The sequence below is a fragment of the Theropithecus gelada genome, chromosome 17 (assembly GCF_003255815.1).
Source record: "Theropithecus gelada isolate Dixy chromosome 17, Tgel_1.0, whole genome shotgun sequence".
NCBI lineage: Eukaryota > Metazoa > Chordata > Mammalia > Primates > Cercopithecidae > Theropithecus > Theropithecus gelada.
The window spans coordinates 55502812-55523181 of NC_037685.1; the positions used below are offsets into that span (position 1 = coordinate 55502812).

At 38.9% G+C, this 20370-nt stretch overlaps 1 pseudogene; it reads right to left on the reverse strand.

Annotated features, from left to right (window-relative positions):
• LOC112610679 overlaps positions 1-20370 on the reverse strand; it is a 108983-nt pseudogene that overhangs the window by 84004 nt on the left and 4609 nt on the right.

The window sequence follows — 20370 nt, forward strand, 5'->3', positions numbered from 1 at the left end:
GAGATAAGCTATACCAAAGGGAATCCGTGCCCTTTTCATGAAGAGAATTGAGTAGAATTCACCTGTCTATACAGATATAGAATATATACCTTTTTATTTTTTAATTTTTTATCTTTTATTATTATTTTTCCTTTTGAGACAGAATCTGTCTCTGTCACCCAGGTTGGAGTGCAGTGGCGCCATCTCAGCTCACTGCAACCTCCGCCTCCCAGGTTCAAGCGATTCTCCTGCCTCAGCCTCCCAAGTAGCTGGGATTACAGGTGCCTGCCACCATGCCTGGCTAATTTTTGTATTTCTAGTAGAGACGGGGTTTCTCCATATTGGCCAGGCTGGTCTCGAACTCCTGGCCTCAGGTGATCTACCTGCCTCAGCCTCCCTAAGTGCTGGGATTACAGGCACAAGCCACCGAACCCAGCCAGAATATATACCTTTTTATTTTAATTATTTGTGGATCATGCTGTGTGCCTCACACACAACGCATGCACTGTCCCCTCCCCAGGTTTCACGCATCATTGTTGCTGCTAGTGCCTTCTGCCATATTCTCTCGGGTCAAAGAGCATAGCAGAAACTCATAAAGGTGGTTTCCAAGAGCTGACTTAAACACAAAATTCAAGGAGCAAACAATTACCCACCAGACTTATTTTATTATTCTACTTTCAAGAAACACGGACCCTTCTTAGAACTTTATAGCATATTGCCTGTATCACAATTTGCATTCATTTAGGCAAAACTGACAACATATTTGTTCATCTGCAGTAAAATGTTTTCTTCAAACTCTTCTGAATCCTCCTAATCAGCCTAGTCAAGGCCTGTCTAGAACACACTGCAAAGCAGCTGATGTCTGCAGCATCTTTTTATCTGCCCCACACTCTGCTTTTAGACGCAAGCTTTCCTTTCCCTTCGCCAGTCCAATTTCCATAGCAGCCTCCTCCAGATGCACTCCTGGCTCACTCCTGACCCATCATGGCCCAGGCAATTCACTGATTCTTTTAATCCACCAAAGTCTTGTGAAATAATTCAACAAAATCAGATAAACAGTGTTGCAGCCAGAAATGAACAGTCTCAATGCCTGAATTTATTCTTTCTGAGATCATATCTCCAGATTTTTTCCCCTCTCGACATTATTTCTTTGTTTTCTTGTTTCTTTGTTTTGCCTTCATTTGTTTTGCTTACCAAATCTACCCTAGGTGAAACCTGATTTTTCACATTTTGTGAATGTCATCAAAGCTAACTATGCACACATGTACACCTACCGCTGCCCCCTAATTTGGATATAATTTAAAATGAAATCTGACTAAATTGGATTAAGCTTGGGAAAAATTAAAAATCATTAAAATTATTAAAGAATTAAAGTCAACATATTAGTATCCAGAGATAGCAACTATTACATTTGGAATAGTAATTCTGTGATTTTTCTCTATTTATTCATACTTACATAAACATGTAGTTTATGATATATTGTTTAACCATAAAATTGATAATTTTCACAATTAATGGAATAGGTAATTATGCATGATAAAATAAAGAGAAAAGGATAGAAACTGTATTTTATAAGATGCCAATTATCTATACATGTGTCATAACTATACAAATGTCTATATTTCTGTTGTGCACAGAAAATTGCATACATATGTATAATGTACAAAAGTTTTATCCGAGTGCTTTACATATTATATCATGAGCATTTAACTAATTCATCAAATAGTTCTTTTTTTTTTTTTTGAGTTTCACCCTTGTTGCCCCAGCTGGAGTACAATGACACGATCTCACCTCACCACAACCTCCGCCTCCCGGGTTCAAGTGATTCTCCTGACTCAGCCTCCCAAGTAGCTGGGATTACAGGCATACACCACCACACCCAGCTAATTTTGTATTTTTAGTAGACATGGGGTTTCTTCATGTTGGTCAGGCCGGTCTCAAACTCCCGACCTCAAGTGATCTGCCCGCCTCGGCCTCCCAAAGTGCTGGGATTAAGGCATGAGCCACCGAAGTAGTTCTTAATATTGTACAATATGTCATCTTTTGGATGTACTACCAGTTAATTGTTCATGCCTTTAAAAAAACTTGTATGCTTCCAAATGTTAATACTATTATATCTTTCATTGACATTGCCATTCTTGAACTTGGATCCTAGACGAAATCTGCCATTATTACCTTGAATTCTGAGACATGAAATTATTGGGCTGAAAACTGAAAACCTTAAAATATTTTCACACACACTGCCAATGTGTTTCTCTAGGAAGTTTTGATCAAATTATCAATGAGTAACTGCATACTCCACTGACCATAACTTAGTTACATTTTGTTTCTTACTTCCTAGATTAAAACATTTCATGCATGTAGTTTGCATTCTGTTTATTACAAATCAGTCGCATATTATTAGATTTTGTGTTGATCTGCTATTTGTAGGTAATTTGTGGATTGGTCTTAGTTCATTTTTACTGGTGCTTTTGTTTAGGGACTTTTTGTCATTTATAAAAACCTATCATAATGTCATGGTAATTAATACTTTATCTGGCATTTACATTGTAAATTATTTTCTTAGCTCTAACAATTTTGATCTTTTGACTTAAGCGTATTAAATGTAACTGATAATTTTCTCTGAAATCTCAATTGTTTTCAACACATTATGATTTAATGTTTTACTAAAACAAAAAGAGAATACAGAGTTTCTCCAAATACTCTAGATAATGAGAAGACCTTCCCAATACCATTTATCAAAATATCCATTACCCCCACTGGTTTGATATGTTCTCTTTATCACACGCACACATATGCATGTATGCACACATAGACAAACATGCCTAGAAAGAGAAGCCGGTGCTGCTTTCTCCAGTTCTTCCATCTGCTGAAGCTATAGCAACAGAACCACAGTGTTCACAAGGAAATATCATCGTCTATCTGCTATGGCCAAACTACCAGCATTCTTATTCTTCTTTATTCTCCACATTCATTCTAACTTGTTTCTAAATGATCTTTTATAACTTGTATTCAGCCCTCATTCGGCACGCTCACCAAACTTTATTTCTTTCATTCTATGGCCAATAATTTTATTAAAACCAAAAATTAATTGGGGAAGAATGTGCACCTGTAACATAGTTTATTACTCCCTCAGAAGATCCCGGCACATTTCCTTATTTGTTAAAATTCACTTTTAAGTTTCCTAGTATGTTTTCTTCATATATGCCTATTGCAATTTTCTCTAGGAAGATTCCTAGCAGCGTTTTGAATTTTATTTATTTTTCTTCTTATTTCTAGTTTTTAGTTGGTATCATAATTCAAATATTTTCTCATCCCTGTATCATCAAACATTATGGATAATAATATGAGAACATTTTATTTGTATGTTAACATTCATTTACTTTATTCAATACTCATTTATTTCTAATTTCTTTACTAATTGATTCTCTTACATTTATTATTTATGCAAATTTCAGTAATGCAAAGTTGTCAATTGAGCAATGAATTTTGTCTCCTTTTTGTATTTCATGTATTATTTATTGCATTGACCAAAATGTGGACAACAATGTTGACAGGTCATGTGGTACATTTGTAAATATATAGATCAATGGAAATTCTGATGATATCTCACTATTATGAGTGCATATGCTGTTTTTTGAGATATATTTAATTAAAACAGTTTCCTCTTTGTCCTATTTTCTGGTGTATATTTATTTTGAAATTAACAATGGGTATTGCATGTTAACATGCCATTCTTAATATAACCTAGTTGGTCATAGTGGCTAAGTTTTCTAATTTATTATTATATTTAATTTCTGATATCCTAGTTTTTAGTAAACTCTTTTATGGGTAGGCAATATAGTAGAGTGGAGAAGAATATGGCTTTGTACTCAAAAGATTTCTATTCCAGTTCTGAAATTTATTAGTGATATGACCATGATGAATTCATAGTTATTTAAACCATATGACACTCAGTCTCTTGATCAGTAAAAAATACCATATAGTTCATTAGATTGCTTAATTCAGTGTCTGCCACAAACCACAAATAAGTAAAAATAAATACCATCAGTGGTTGTATTTATATAGTTTCTTACATAATATTGATGAATAGAAAAGTTAGATATATCCATACCTTTTTTAGAAAGCGATATATTCATTTGGATTTTAGATTTCTTATGGTACATACTTATAAATGATTTAGATAATTTTATTTCATTTCTTAAATTTTTAAAATTAATCATTCTCCACACTAAATTACATACATGGGAATGATATGCTTATTAAATTTGGGGAACTGCATCTCTAGATCCTGACCTTGGAAATTTCAGTAGATATAAATCTTCAGAAACTTTCTTCAGTTTTTTATTGATTTCTTAAAAATGGCCATTTCAAAAAAAACTTCAATGTTTTAGTATAGAGTAATAATATATATATTTATGAAATTAATTTGTATCTAGACAATTATATATAGTTGCCATGGAATTTGCATTTGTCTATCTTGAATGTTCTAGCAGCTTGCCTACTTTGTTTTTGAAGTTCTTTCTTGTTAGAAGGGAAGCAAAACATTCTTGCATTTCCTAACATGTTTTATTAGGTTTTTTTTTCTAACTTACTTATTTCCCATTGTGGTATTTATTATATTCTTCCATCTAATATTCTTGGTTTTATTTCAAGTTTTCTTATCTGACTGAGTGAATGTTTCAGTCATTTTTTTTTCATATATAAAGCAACACATTTAAAAGTATGAATTTTCCTGAGGATTGCTTTTCTAAATTTCACACCTTGTTGCAAGAAGCCATTTCTCACATCATTTCAAAACAAGCTATAATTTTAATTTTTATTTCCTTTTTTGACCCAACATATATTTGGTTTTGTTTCTTTTGAGTTTTTAAACAATTTAGTGTAAACTTTCATATCAGTTTTTATGAATTTTTATCATTGTGGTCAGAAAATAAAACTTCATAATTTTTGAGTCATGGAATTTATTTTCAGCTTCTTAGCACTTTTCTAATGTGAATGGCTGTGTTATTTGTTAAGATTCAAAGTTACGCGTGTTTTAGTCACAATTTCCCGTGCTATAAAGCATCTTCCCTGCTTGAATTCTGAATTTGCCAAAGCAAGAGGCCTGAATTCTAGTTTCTTTTCTTTTACACATCCAGCCAGTAAGCCGCTTAACCACTCTGGATCTGATTCACCTTGACCGTACTTAATCTGTCTGGGCCTTAGTTATCAAACCTTAACAAAGAAATGATCATTCTCACTCAGAGAGCTGAGAGAGCTTCCTTAAGACATCACCAGTGTAGGAAAAAGTAGAACCCAAACTTAGTTCTCTTTCATGCAATGAGTAAGGTGGTGCTTTCATCTTTCAAGGAAATTTTTTAACTTTAAATCAACTTTACTGATGTATCATTTACATTAAAAATGTACCCATTTGGCCAGGCGCGGTGGCTCACGCCTGAATCCCAGCACTTTGGGAGGCGGAGGCGGGCGGATCACGAGGTCAGGAGATCAAGACCATCCCGGCTAACACGGTGAAACCCCGTCTCTACTAAAAATACAAAAAATTAGCCGGGCGTGGTGGCGGCGCCTGTGGTCCCAGCTCCTCGGGAGGCTGAGGCAGGAGAATGGCGTGAACCCGGGAGGAGCTTGCAGTGAGCTGAGATCCAGCAACTGCACTCCAGCCTGGGGGGGAAAGGGAGACTCCCCCACAAAAAAAAAAAAAAAAAAAAAAATGCCCCCATTCAAAGTTTGATTTTTTTTTGTTTTTTACAAACGTATATACCTGTGTATCTACCACCCCAAACAAGATAGAGAACATTTCCATCACCCCAAAAAGTTCTCGTGTGCCCCTCGCCAAGAAATCCATTTCCTGGACAGACACTGACTTCTAATTTGTTTCCACTGGCAGAAAAAGCAAATGGGAGCAGAGGTATCACCAGATGAGACATCACCAAAACCACGGAACACTGACAGCCAATGAACAAGGGACAACAGACAGAGCGGGGGAGGAAGTTTAGACCTAACTTCAACTAGGAGTGAAAAACGAAGCCAGAGGAATGAAGAGGCAAAGCATGGAAGGCTTTGGGGCAGTAAAACTCTTCTACATGGTATCATAATGACGCACATGTCATCAAGACACAGGATCCTTTCCATAAGGCTTCGCTGGCCAGAAATCTACACGGCCACGGGCGCCTATACCCGGCTTCGCCTGGGCCTCTGGGCCACTGGGCTCGCTTGGCTGCTGCTGTGGGGCCTGGATCCACACCTGCCTCTGCTCTGTGCTCAGCCCGCAGTTGGCCCGGGCCTGCCGCACCAGCTTCCACCTTGAGTGCCCGGTCTGAAGGAAGTGTTCCAGTTCTCTCACGTTCTTGCCACACACAGCTTAGCGAATGGGGGTGTCACAGCTCACTTGGCCCCTCTGCCCACAGCTCGGTGAATGGGCACAGGTGGCACCCAGCAGTTTTTTCACTCCTGTAGCTCAGCCAGCAGGAGAATGTTACTACTCTTTTCACACCCACCGTTTGGCAGGTTCCAGGTTCTTGTCCCATGACCAACAGGAATGAGGTAGGGGGACACGGGAGAGTAAGCAAGGCAAAGAAGAATTTTATTGACTGACAGAAGAGCTCTGGACAACAAGAGGGGACCCAAAGTTGTTAGCCCTGCATGTGAGAGGGGGCCTGAAAGTGGGTAGCCGTGTGTGAGGCTCTGTCTGGGGTTTCCCTGGGCTCAGAATGAGGGAGTGTGTGCTGAATTATCCATGGTCAAGGCTGGTAAAACCACCATTCAATTGGTTAAAAGGCACTGAGGACGTTTTTACTGTGGTCATTGACTCTACACGTAGGTGTGTTATGTGTCTTTGGGATGGTAGCTAAGAAGATGAAGAATATAAGGAAATTTACAATCTACAAATAAGGAATTTAAAAAATAGTAATTTAAATCTACTATTGTTTTTTAATTTTTATTATCATTATTGCTTTAGAGACAGGGTCTTGCTCTGTTGCCCTGACTAGACTGCAGTGGTGCAAGAAAGGCTCACTGCAGCCTCAACCACCTGGGCTCAAGTAATCCTCCTACTTCAGCCTCCCAAGTAGCTGGGACCGCAGGCACACATCACCCTGCCCAGCTAACTCTGTTTTTTGTAGAGGCAGGGTCTTAGTATATTTCCCAGGCTGGGCTTGTACTCCTGGACTCAAGCAATCCCCCTTTCCTTGGCCTCCCAAAATGCAGGGATTACAGGTGTGAACCCAGTCAAGCATATTATTTACAACATAAAAATAAAGTCGCTATAAAGCTGAAAGTGATTGCATGTGAGGAATGGGACATGGGAAAGGCAGGAGCAGCACTGTTGCTTTATGTTTAGTTTTTTTTGTTGTTTTTTGTTTTTTGTTTTGAGACTGAGTCTCGCTCTGTTGCCCAGGCTGGGGTGCAGTGGCACAGTCTCCGCTCACCGCAAGCTCCGCCCCCCGGGTTCCCGCCATTCTCCTGCCGCAGCCTCCCGAGGAGCTGGGACCACAGGCGCCGCCACCACGCCCGGCTAAGTTTTTTGTATTTTTAGTAGAGACGGGGTTTCACCGTGTTAGCCGGAATGGTCTTGATCTCCTGACCTTGTGATCCGCCCACCTCAGCGTCCCAAAGTGCTGGGTATGTTTAGTTTTTAATATGTACAGAAACTGCTGTCATAAAAACTTTAAAGATAATTAAATTACATAGAATAAAAAGAATTAACAATGCATTATCATGAGCCTTTACCACCTGTGTTTGACTTAACCTACAGTCACAGTCTGGTATCTTCCCAAGGACAAGAATAATGCTTCTCTCATATTTATATCTGCCAAGTCTGTCATAGTGCCTTCCATCTAGAAGGTGTTCAATAAATACATTGAATTTAATATGTCAAACTGGTTAATGTGAAATGAGCCTTCTTTTCACAAAAAGAAAAAGGATGTGAAATGCAGAACATGAAAGCCGTATTAAAAATATCATGAAAGGGGTATATGGCAAAAGAGTACGTTTTGAAGCCAGACCTTGTTCAAAGTCCCTCTCAGCTACATATTATTTGTGAGATATTGTGGAATATTCTTAAACCTCTAACATCACAATGTTCTCATTTTTAAATGATGATTATCACAGTTCACTTGTTGGTTTGCTGTGAAAATTAAAGGAAATTACATGTATCACAGTTTGTGGCTTCTACATAACATATATCAAGTAAATGAGTTTCCCTTCCAGAACATTGAAAAGTTGCATAAAGGCTTCAATGAAAAAAAAATCATTAGCTTATATTTCTTGATGGAAAGGAACTAGGAATAAACTGGGTGGTGTAACATAAAAAAATACACTACAAAGTCAGGGCTAAGGCTATAAAAGTAATACGTGCCAATCCACAGAAACAGACACATAAATATTTCCACTAGTTCTGCAAAATCTCTGGTTCTGGATGCGATAGAATTTTGGACTTTAATTGGAGAGGTTAATACCAGGACAATCTCTCTCTCTATGCCTTTACCAAAGCCAGAACTTCTCCCCTTGAACAGTCAAAATCAGCCTAATCAAAGACAGAAATAAATAAGAAACAAAATAACCAGAATAGGAACTCAGACTTTTTTAAAATCAAGATTGGTTCTTACAAAGTTGAGTTTCTCTGCCTCAAACGTTTGTCTGTGTACTTTGTACCTCCACGTTGACCTCTCCAGTCTCAGAGCAGTTGCAAGCTTCAAAGAGAGTCTTATACATGAAGGACACACATAGTTCTGCTGTTAGAATTAAAAAAACAGCATTCCTTAACGATGTCTCCTATCAATTACAACTCAAGTGTTGATTACAAAGAGAAACAATTTCCCATTCAAGACCGCTTAGATCCGGTTTAGTGTAATATATTCATTTAATCTAGGTTAACTCTCCAAAGGTCTTTACCATGGCGTGCTGGCATCCCCTCTGCCAACCCCCGCCCTCAGACTCTGAAAGGAACATATAGGATACTGGACAATACACAATGGAACAAGTGGAGAGACAGAAACAAATGGCTGTTGTGATGAGAACGCCGAGAGATTCTTGATGCAGGCTAAGGGTCCGGGAAAAAGGCAGCCAACAGTAGATACCAACAAGAAAGCCTTGTGTCCTCAGAAAACTGTACTTCGTTTATGAGGGGGGAAAATCAAAAGCATTGTAGAAATTGCTCTAATTTCCCATAACACAAATGTTGTAAAACCAAGAATAGCTGAATGAAATGGCAGCTGGTACAGCAGACAAGTCTAGATTGATGAAGTCTAGTCATGGTCAACAGTTAATTAAATTCAACATACAGTTTTTATCATCCTCACGCTCTGACTTTCTGACATTTATATTCTCCATTCTCTTATTAGGGAGTTTCTTCTTGGCTGAAATTTCGGAATAATCATCATCTTCCATTTAGCTGAAAGGGGCAATAAACGGGTACTTTGATCATCTTTAGCTAAGACAGGAAAGGAAAGCATCAGGAAGCTCTCTTGTCTTTCCAGTGTGACTGTATTCTCATTCTTCCCTAGTCGGTTATGAGCAGTTATGGTGACCTGTGGCTGATCATTAGAGAAACTGGTATTTTCACAGGTGTGTGGGTAAGGAGAGAGCTGGGGAGGAATGGTGAGGCAAAAAAAAGTGTGAAAGTCAGGTGGGAAGTGGCAGCACTCTCCTGTCACATCCTTGACCTATATAAATTTCTTTTTTGGGACTGAATGAGTATAGATAACTACCTGTTTTGAAAGTTTCACAAAAGAGCATCTGTTCTATTTTGAAGGTGAGACAATCTTTGTATAGCACTAAATATAGGAGCACACGTGCAATGGCATGATGGCATATATTTTATTCATGTGCAAGTTAAAGAAAAAGGATGTTTCATAGGTCAATAAAATATTTTCCATATATGACCTTCATACCCCTAAAATAATTGTATGATTATATACACAGGTTTTTTCTTTGAGGTAATTGTCAGGATAATTCATCTTATCAAATTAATATAAATTATTATGACTAATTTGGATATAACATGAGTCCAGAGAATCTAAAAAAAAAAAAAAGTGAATTTCTGGGAAAATGCAAAGGAAATACTTTTCATCAATTCTATGTTTTTAATGCTGGACCCAATAGAAGTTATTATTTGACTTGAGAATTTAATGATATGGTCATAGCTACCTCCACATTTAGCCAAAAATAAATGTTTCAAACTAGTTCAGGTTGATCTCCTGGACATGAAAATTGCAATTCCCACCCTAGTTGTTTGTAGAAGGAAGACGTACCAGAACTTCCACCAGGAAGGGTAGGGACTGGCCGGTAGCCCCCACACACTCTTGAACACAGACTTCGCAAGAGTGGGACTGCTTGGGAGGCCCCTCAGCAATGTTCAAACTATACTGACTTAAAATATCTCTGCTCCCCACAAACAGAAACAAAACAAACAAACAACCCTGGCCACCTGGATGCTTTGCACATCATTTCATGTGTGAACATGCATGTTTTTAAGCTCCTATTATTTTATATGATTTTCCCCAGCGTTCGTGCTTCTAACACATTCAACAATTATTGAGTACTTCTAGGCTCCCAGGAGGCTACAGTGAACACAAAGTAGCAATTCCCTGCCCAGTAAAGCTTCTAGTGATGGGAAAGGCGGACAATATCAAATAAATAAATAAGTAAAAATGTAAGTAGATACAAGTGATAAAAATTAAATTAGAGTGAGGGGGAAGACAGCGTGTGGCGTGGCAGTGGATGTTTTGTTTAGAATGACTGAAGAGGTCTCTCTGAAAAGGGGATGAGCCGTGTGAGGCTGGAAGAGGCAGCTCTGAGGTGAGGCCAGCGAACAGGAGCCTTGGCGGGATATGAGAGGAAGCGTGGACAGTCCGTGTGGTGAGGACAGAGGAGCAAATGCCGCCACACAGAGGGCCTCGCCTCTTGTCCTGAGCCAGATGACTGCAGGCATTTGAGCAGAGATGTGGCATAATTTACTCCATCTTAGTAGGATCACGCTGGCAATGAGAAGGTCACTTATACATCCAGATGAAAGTGGGGCATCGTGTGGAAGTCACAGATGACGAGAAATATGCAGATTTTTAAATATATATTTTGGAGGAAGAATTCATGAGATGTGCTGATGGATTCAAGTTGAGGAGTGAGAGGAAAAGGTACCCAGGGAAAGCTGTAGCTTGAGAAACCACAGGTCTCAGCGGCCATTTATAAAAACAGAAGAGATTGTGGAAGACGCAAGTGGCTGCCCCTTGGATACACAAATAGAGATGTTACGAAGGCAGTTAGAGACACAGGCTGGAGTCCTCCAGGGAGAAGCCTGGGCTAACGAGGCACATTTAGGAATTAGCAGTTTCTACAGAGTAGATTAAATGCCAGAAGATAAACGGAAATCATGGGACCGTAGGTGCAGGCCAAGAAGAGAAGGAGTTTGAGGCCGGAGTCCCAAGGTATGCCCCGGTTCTGCAATAGGAGACACGGAGGAACCAGAAAGGAATCTACAAGGGGCTGCCAGTCAGGAGGAAGAACCGAGAGTCTGTGATATCCCAGAAGGAGACTGAACAAGGCGCTAAAGGAAGAGCGAGAACAGAGTGAAACAAAGGCTCGGAATGGACCGTAGGACTGATTGACACTGTCGTTCAATTACACGAAACATCTGTGAGTATTTCTATTTTCTGTGTATGTGAAAAAGGAAAAAAAAAAATTATCTTGAGGAAAAACAAAGTAAAAGAACGTCTTAGTGTAGTTAAACCAGTATCCCAGGTAGACATGGCAAACAAATGTCACTTCCTTAGGCCATTCTCCCACATCCCAAGTGACATCAGCCACTGAAAATGATAATTTTCTTTGCTGTGAAGAGACACATGACGTCTCACCAAGACCTCTGGCTTATTTCCCATGAGCCTCCCAGCAGCCTCCACACAGGAAAGGCCCCCATTAGGCAAGGTCGCTTGGTGAGGCCACACACGACTGCCTCCATTGTCTGTCACAACGCTGAGACACTGAGCTCCGGAAAAACAACTTAGTGTTCTGTCACCCAAAGATAATAGAAGAAATAATAGAGAGCATCAGTTTGTTTGAAGCACACCAAACCAACCAAATAAACAAAACAAACACACACATCACGTGGTCTGCACACTCTTAAATTACTGAGAGAGAACTGTCATTAATTTTCCACATGGTGAATGCATCAATGGCGTGCTTTCAAATCTGTGACATAAAACTTAGACACAGAAAAGGCAAAAGAAACAAACCTGTGATGTAAAACTTAGAAAAAGAAAAGACAAAAGAAAACAAGATGTGACAAAGCTACTGCATGAGTTCCGCTTTTGTGAAGTGACTTTCTAATTTGATGGCCTCGGGTCATGAGCTAGAACATACCAGAATCACCAACAGAGCTTCTGCTTCACCCCTTCGGGGAAGCCTGTAAAGAATGAGACTTAAAATACATGCAAGTTCAGACGCTCATTTAAATCCATAGACATTTTGTAGTTGTATTTTAATCCTAAAGAAATTCTGGCAAAGGTCTTCTGGTATCTGTTGAATAGAAAAGCAGTTCTAAGTCCGTGTGATTGTCGTACTGTCTTCTGCACAATCTCACGTTCTGTTCCACCCAGTAGCATAACCCATAAAGCAAGCACAATGCTGCCTGGAGAAACCCATATTTCCCTCATGCATTGAATCAAGATCAACAGTTGGGCTGTTGAGCCCACATTTGGAAGAAGTTGATGAGGATGCAGATTGCTACCGTGTTCCCTTAATTGAGCAACGAGCTCTCTTTCGTCCCCAACCTGAATAACCTGGTTCCTCCAAAATTGTAATAAGGGAAGCCCATGCTGAATATCTCACAGCAGGTTTTCCTGTTTCCTTCCATTTTAAATAAACAATAGACTACTGGAAACAGAATGACTACAGTACCTTTTAATATCAAGCGTATTTAACAAGGGGCCAACATGGTGAGGGGCAATATCGAAAGAAAGATTTCTTTTTCCTTATTTATTTATTTATTTTTCTGAGATGGAGTTTTTCTCTTGTCACCCAGACTGGAGTGCAATGGTGCGATCTCGGCTCACTGCAATCTCCGTCTTCTGGGTTCAAGTGATTCTCCTGCCTCAGCATCCTCAGTAGCTGGGATTATAGGCACCTGCCACTATGCTTGGCTAATTTTGCATTTTTAATAGACACAGGGTTTCACCATGTTGGTCAGGCTGGTCTTAAACTCCCGACCTCAAGTGATCCACCCACCTCAGCCTCCCAAAGTGCTGGGATCACAGGCATGAGCCACCACGCCCAGCCCATCAGAAAGGTTTCATCTGGAAAATAGATGTGCTCATGGTGCTTTCTGCTCATCTTAACATTGATGTGCATGTCTGCCTTGCCGCTAATTTTTTCCTGGAGCTCGACCATGAATGCAGAGAAGGTAAATTTAAGGGACTCAAACCCCTCCTTTGGTTGCCAGATCAGAGATGATGAGCAGTTCCTCTGGGACCATGATGTGGGAAGGTCCAGAGAGCTTATGTGCATTCCTATAGAAATCAATGACTCTGAGTCTTGATGCAGAGCTCTCTATTCAGAGTTAACTGAATTAAACCCTAAGATGACTGAAAGCCATCTAAAATATTAATGCCTATTGCTACTTTAAGGATTACTGCTTTAAGTGAAGAAATAAGAGCTTACGTTTGGCTAGATACCTCAAGATCTCCAGCCTGGTGTGTGTATGTGTGTGTGTGCGTGCACAAGTGTGTATGTGTCTAAAAGGGGACACGTTCACAACTAGGTTGGAAAGAGGAGAGTTCACTTTAAACCAACAAAGGGCCCCTAGTAGTTTCATGTTGAGAAAATATTTTTATAAATGTGCTATTGCCTTGAGCAAACCCTTGCACGTAGGCCACACATACACTTTAGAATATTTGCTGTAGAATGAAACGTCACAATTATTTTCCAGAAATTGCATCACGGCCATACTCTCTGCAGACTCTGGTATAATTTCAATCTTGCCTCCACCTTCACTTGGCCTTCTCCCTGGAAAGCTTTGTGTCTTCTTATAATGACACTTACCATAGGATGCAAAACCCACCAGGATAATCCAGAATAAGTTCATCTCAAGATCTTTAATTCCATCTGCAAAGACCCTTTTTCCAGATGATACCCGCAAAAAACCATTTTTCTGCCACATATGCCATTTACATTAGCACCAAAAAAAAACACACTTAGGTACAAATCTTAAAAAATACATGTAAGAGCTATATAAGCAAAACTACAAAACTGATAACAAAAATCATAGATCCAAATAAATCAAGAGATTCCATGTTCATGGATAGGGAGACAATATTGTTAAGATGTCCATTCTTTCCACATAACAGCCAGTTATTTTGTAAATACTGACAAAGCGATTTTAAAGTTTATGTGGAAGGACAAAAGACCCAGCATATTCAAAACAACACTGAAGGAGAAGAGCAAAGCATAAGGACTGACCTACTGAAAACTTACCATAAAGCTACAGCAACCAGGACAATGTGATATTGGAAAAGAATAAACAAATAGAGAACGGAACAGGAGAAAGAGCACAGAAATAGGTCCACACAGATGTAGTCAGCTTACCTTTGACAAAAACCAAACACAATGCAATGGAGAAGGGACCCAGACTTTATAACAAACGGTGCTGGCACAACTACACATCCACATGCAAAAAAGAAAAAACAGAATCTAGGCATAAACTATGCTTTTCACAAAATTTAATTCAAAATGAGTCATAGACCTAGATGTAAAATGCAATAATTGTAAAACTTCTGGAAAATAACATAGGAGAGAATCTAGTTGACCTTGGTTTTGGCAGTGTTTTTAGATACCACACCAAAAGCACAGTCCATGAAAGAAGAAATTATTAAATCAGGTTTCAATCAACTTAAGGACTCCTGCTGTGCCAAAGACACTTAGTAGAACAAAATGACAAGTCACAGACTTGTAGAACTTTTTTTTTTGCAAAACACATCTTTGATAAAAGACAGGTATCTGAAGCATACAGACTGAACAATGAGAGAACAGATAACCCAATTTTTAAAAGTGGGCAAAAGATCTGGACCGATAGTTTGACAAAGAAGATATACAGATGACCAACAAGCATATGATAAGTGACATGGTTTAGCTGTGTCCCCACCCAAACCTCATCTTGAATTGTAGTTCCCATTATCTCCACGTGTTGTGAGAGGGACCTGGTGGGAGGTAACTGAAGCACTGGGGCGGTTACCCTCGTGCTGTTTTCGTGACAGTGAGTGAGTTGTCGTGAGAGCTGATGGTTTTATGTGGGGCTTCTCCCCTCTTCGCACTGCACTTCTCCTTGCTGCCGCCATGTGAAGAAGGACGTGTTTGCTTCCTCTTGCACCATGACTGTAAGTTTCCTGAGGCCTCCCAGCCATGCTGAACTGAGTCAATCAAACCTCTTTCCTTTGTAAATTACCCAGTCTCTGGTATGTCTTTATAAGCAGTGTGAGAACAGACTAATACAATAAGATACTAATCATATATCCTTAGGGCAGAGTAAATTAAAACAACTTTGATGTACTACTGCATACCTATTAGAATGACTAAAATTCCAAGCAATGACAACACCAAATCCTAGTGAGGATGTGGAGCAACAGGAACTCTCATTCATTGCTGGTGGAAATGCAAACTAATACTGCCACCTTAGAAGACAGCTTAGCAGTCGTATGATTTTTTTTCCAAAACTAAACACACTCTTACCATTCAGTCCAGAAATTATGCCCCCTTGGTATTGACCTGAATGAGCAGAAAATTTATGCCCACACGAAAACTTGCATACAAATGTTTACAGCAGCTTTATACATAATTCCCAAGCTTACAAGGAACCAAGGCATCCTTCTGTAGGTGAATAGATAAACAAATGGTAGTACATTCAGAGAACACAGTACTATTCAGTGATTAAAAGAAATTGGCTATTAAGCCATGAGAAGACACAGAGGAATAGTAAATTCATAGTCTTAAGTTAAAAAAAAAAAAGCACTCTGTAAAGGCTACATATTTTATGTCATACACACATCCAATTATCTGTCATTCTGGAAAAGGCAACACTATGGAGATATTAAGAGGATGAGTAGTACCAAGGGATTTCAAAGAGAAAGGGGACAGGGAATAGGTAGGGTATAGAGGATTTTGAGCAGTGAAACTACATGTCCTTATACACGTGTAAAAACCCATAGAATGTACAACACAAAGTATGAACCCTGATGTAAACTTTGGACTTTAATAATAATGTATCAACATTATCTTATCAATTGTATCAAAAGGACCACACTAATTAAAATATTATTAATGAGGAAACTGTGTGTGTGTGTTCATGTGTGTGTGTGTGTGTGAGAAACAGAGAGAGAGAGAGAGAGGTGGGGAAAGGGGTGTATAGTAATTATACTTTCTACTTAATTTTCTGTAAATCTAAAACTGATTTTAAAAAACAAATTCTATTTTTTAAAAATTAAAATAAATGATTTGAATAGACCTTTATGAAAGAAAGAAAAACAAACAGCCAATATGGATATGAAGAAATGCTCAACATCTTTAGACATTAGGGAAATGCAAATCAAAATCAAATGAGATACCACTTCATACCCAATAAAATGATTATAAGAAAAAAGACAATGACAAGTAACGGTGGGATGTGGAGAAATAGCTGAAATCCTCATACACCGCCAGTGAGAATATAAGATGATATAGTCATTTTGGAAGTAGTTTGCTAGTTTATTAAACTGTTAAACATGTAATTACCTCATGACTCAGCAATTCCTAGGCACATACCCAAAACAAATGAAAACAAATAGAGCGAGACTCTATTGCAAAAAACAAAGAAAATATAGATTCAATGCCTATTTGTTATGAGCTGATAATCCACCTCACAAATACCTCTTGCAACTTGTTAGCGCCTTTACAGGTTTTTAAAAATTCCTGCTTGCAGGCTGTAGGCTTGGTTCAGAAGAACCTGTGAAAGGAGATCCCTTACATCAGAAGAGGTAACTCCTCTAAACCTGCATGAATGAGAAAGGCAAATATTTGTGCTTTCTGCTACGTACTTACTTTCAGAAAATTTGAATAAAGACAAAGGAATTATTGTTATTTTTTTCAGTGTAAGAAAATGTCTATAATTTTTGGTGATGCATATGTAAAGTTGGTCTACTTTTTGTTTTTAGACAGGGTCTCACTCTGTTGCTCAGGCTGGAGTACAGTGGCGACAGCAGGGTTCACTACAGCCTTGACTTTCTGGGCTTCAGTGATCCTCCCATCTCCCATCTCAGCCTCCTGAGTAGCTTGGACTACAGGTGTGCACCACCATGCCTGGCTTTTTTCTTTCTTTCTTTTTTTTTTTTGATAAAGACGCAGTCTCACTAGGTTGCCCAGGGTCGTCTTGAACTCCTAGGCTCAAAGGATTCTCCTGCCTCAGTCTCTAAAAGTGTTGAGATTACAGGCGTGAGCCACCACACCCAACAGGTCTGCTTTTTGAGATAATTTTTCTTTCTCTTTTTTTTTTTGATATGGAGTCTCACTCTGTCGCCCAGGCTGGAGTGCAGTGGGGCAATCTCGGCTCACTGCAAACTCCACCTCCCGGGTTCACACCATTCTCCTGCCTCAGCCTCCCGAGTAGCTGGGACTACAGGCGCCACCACCATGCCTGGCCAACTTTTTTGTATTTTTAGTAAAGATGGGGTTCCCCGTGTTAGCCAGGATGGTCTCGATCTGCAGACCTCGTGATCCGCCCGCCTCGGCCTCCCGAAGTGCTGGGATTCCAGGCGTGAACCACCGCGCCTCGCCAATAGATAGATTTTTTAAAACAATTTTTGTGGGTTTTTTTTGTTTTGTTTTTTTGTTTTGTTTTTTGAGACAGTCTTGCTCTGTTGCCAGGCTGGAGTGCAGTGGCGAAATTTTGGCTTACTGCAACCTCCACTTCCCGGGCTCAAGCGATTCCCCTGCCTCGGCCTCCCGAAGCGCTGGGATTCCAGGCGGAGCCGCAACTCCACCTTGAGATAATTTTTCGAAAAATAAAGAGAGAATGAGAAAAGGCAAAGAATACATACACAAAATCTTGAAATTATTGAATCTGGGTGATGGAATTATACTGGATCTTTCCTTATACTTTTTTTATTACAAAAAGAAAATAAGGGATAATTATAAACACCAAAAATCAAGATACTTTGAATAGTGGAACAAACAGCTGAAAAATTTTAGGATGGCATACTGCTGGAACACGTGCTAAATAAATAACAAACAGCTTTGCTTTTGGTTCTCTGTTACTTGCAGTTGAATACGTTAATATCAATACCCCTAATTCTACTACACTTTACGCTATTTTTATTCTTTTTTATTTACTATTATTATTATTATTATTTGAGACGGAGTCTCACTCTGTCGCCTAGGCTGGAGTGCAGTGGCACAATCTCAGCTCACTGCAATCACTTTATGCTATTATGAAAACAATTTTGAATTTATATTTAAACCCACTGACAAAAGTACAACATTTTCTCATAGTTTTAAGAGCCGACTGTAATATGAAGTCTTAAGATTGACAGAGTATTTTTCCTTTTAAAACCATAGTGCTCTTTTAAAAGGTTTATGGATTAGTCTATGTAACTAGATCATTCAAAAGAGTAATTAAGCTTTTTTCACATATACAATAAGATTTGTAAGAGGGGCAAATAGACAACAAAATCTGTATACATAGAAATAATCAGTTTAAGGAAGTAAAATATGTACGTAAATAAATATTTGTAGTTGGTGTGGGTTTCAGCTGAGAGACGGTAGCTCACTCACACCTGACAGGCCATAATCTATTTTCAAAGTAGGGGGATAATCAGAACAGAAAGAAATGTAAGTGTCAGTTAACTCAAGTAAAGTCATGTCCTGCTTCTCACTAAATGCTCACAATGTAAGCTACATAGAATACAATTATAAAGAGACATAAATATGAGTCTCTACTAAAATTGTACTTTAGCAAACAGCTAAGAGCACGCTTCATTCATGTTATCTTTAAGTAAATATATGTAGTGCCCACAAACCAAACTCTCTTTTCTTCAATAATCATGAAAAATATAACACCAGCAAGTTTGGTCATAATTTTCTGTGGGTAAAAATCACCAGATATTTAACTACACTTAGTGGCAAAATCACATGGTATCTTAGCAGGTTTTCTCTCCAAGTGGTTTTATTTGATTTTTGACTTAAAGTTTATGTAGTGCCATGAAAGGGCATATAGCCTGTCTTTTTTTTTTCTAAGTTTCCTCCACCACCACTAAGTGCGTAGATTTCTTAAGTACCTTCACTTAGAAATCTATCTGAGGCTTTTAACAATGTCAGTAGTCATTTTGCCCAGGTGTATAGAAAATCTGTGGTTGTTCGGGGGTTTTGTTTTTATAACCAACTAAAGTAAATCAGAAGTGAAAGCACTTCTCTCTGAGATTATTTTTAAATCTAAACAAATAAATAAACTCAAGGGAATTTAATTTTGATAAAACAGGACTCCAGGAAAATCTGTCTCATGGCCTTTCTGAATGAAGAAAATGGAAATAAAATGTAAACATGAGTTTGGAGATGGGTCTTCCACAAAACAAGTATTGACAAGATAATCTCTCCATTTGTTCCAGGTCCTCTAATTCTAGCACTCTATAAGCATAAAAATAATCTAATTCAGTTTAATGCTTTGAAATATTTCCTTTATTGCAAATCAGCACCCAGATGAGGAATAAGACCAAACCACTGAGGAATAAGACGAAGCCACTGAGGAATAAGACGAAACCACTGAGGAATAAGACGAAGCCACACTGACATGACCCTGAATACCTGAGATTTTTGAGTAAGGTGGGGAACAAAGATCTGTTTCTCTAACTAAAGGATGATTAGATTAATTTTTCCCTCCATTAGCAGCCCTCTATCTTTCTCCATCCTCTCTCACTTCTTACTCAACGATTCGAGCTTCTCTATCACTAAACTTATAACATATTCCCTGCCTGGGCTTCAAAGCGATATTCACATTAACAGATAAAAAGCTTCGTGCACGGTCTGAGCTAAGACTGCCACAGTAAACTCTGAAACGATGACATGAGCACATGATAAATATCCTGACACAAAAAAGCTATTTTTCAGAGGAGGCCACTTCCCCATAAGCAAACCTTTGTTGCTCTAGCTGTGAACTCAAGGATCTGTCCTCCCATTGAAAGGCCCCAGAGTCGACAGGCTGAGTACTCCAAGTCGCTGACACCAGAGGACAGAACAAAGAATCTGTCCAAGTCTTGATCTCCTCAGCTCAGCGCAGGCCAAGTTCAGCTCAGCGATCTATCAAAGTTCTGGAATGTGCAGCAAGTAAATACCCACATTCTGCCAAGGGAGAAGAAAAGCTGGACCATTGACTACTGCTCT